General features: G+C 34.8%; 1 non-coding gene across 1 annotated transcript; it reads right to left on the bottom strand.

Annotated features, from left to right (window-relative positions):
* Positions 1–342: 342 nt before the first annotated feature.
* On the bottom strand, positions 343–483 carry LOC118151746 (U4 spliceosomal RNA). Its single transcript, XR_004740162.1, has one exon. It is a non-coding gene; the product is annotated as a U4 spliceosomal RNA (small nuclear RNA).
* Between the last annotated feature and the right edge of the window lie 797 nt (positions 484–1,280).

Raw genomic sequence — 1,280 nt, forward strand, 5'->3', positions numbered from 1 at the left:
CTAATTGTGATGGCAAATAGTAAACTTTATTTTATATGTACAGTACTGAACATGCTTTAGGGTAATCAGAAAATGAATAGTACGCTTTAAAATTATCAATTTTATGAAGAATTATTCATTTGTCCCATGAAAATTTTATTTTCTCTGAGGAAGAAAAACTTGACCAACCATCAGTTGCAATCTAAATTGTGTCATGTTGAGAGCTTCAATGGATATGCTATTGAGCAGTTGTTTCTTCAGAACAATAGACACCAAGTCAAACAGTGATGAGCCTCAATTATTTGTTAATTACTATGCTAGATGCAATAGGGAAGTTTGTTTGTTTTTTTTTTTTCAATTCAGTCTCCATAGAGACTGTCAAGAATTGCCAATGCTTACTATATTGCAAGTCATCACAGCCGGGTATTGGGAAAAGTTTTCAATTAGCAATAATCGCGCCTCAGATAAACCTCATTGGCTACGAGGCTGGCACTGTGCAAAGCTGCAATGGGGAAGTTCTATAAGTGTAAGACACTTCTTTTCCTCAAGAAATTGTATTGTAATTAGTAACATAACATTATAAACAAAAATTAATATAAGAGGATTTAAATAAAAATTTGCTTAACAAAAAGTGAGATGTAAAATATAGAGGCAATGATAGATGGTTAAAAATATTATACAAATAACCACAGCTAAATCACTTCCTGATAAGTGGTCAGGGAGAGTAGCTTTTGTTAGTTTAATAGGGGAAGTGGTTCTTGAATAAATAAACAAGGGGCAGCTTAGTAACAACAGAAAGGAGTGTAGATAAATATAATGTGCTGGGAAGGCTCCAGGTATCTCTGAACTCTGGGAACAAGTAAGTGTAGTTGAAGTAGCAGATCCTTAGGAATGTTAGAACACAGAAGGAAGTTTTTTTAAGACCAGACTGAGAATGTCATTAATGTTACTAAAAATTTATCAGCGATAATGTAACATCATCTTCAGAATATTCTGTCTCTTGCTGATTAAAATACAGACCTGGTAAATTGGTAAGTGAGAAAGAAAGTGGACTAGAGCATGGATCTGCAAACTCTAACCCATGACCAAATCCAGCATATGCCTGGGTTTCATAAATAAAGTTTTATTGGAACCCAGCCAAACTTATTTGCTTACAAATTGTTTTGGCTGCTTTTGTGCTATAATGGGAGAGTGAGTAATTGCTACAGAGATGTTATGGGCCAGAAAGCCTAAAATGTTTAATTTCTGGACATTTAGAGGAAAGTATCCCAGGCCGGGTGCCATGGGTCACATCTGTAATT

The sequence above is a fragment of the Callithrix jacchus genome, chromosome 2 (assembly GCF_049354715.1).
Source record: "Callithrix jacchus isolate 240 chromosome 2, calJac240_pri, whole genome shotgun sequence".
In the NCBI taxonomy this organism is placed as follows: domain Eukaryota; kingdom Metazoa; phylum Chordata; class Mammalia; order Primates; family Cebidae; genus Callithrix; species Callithrix jacchus.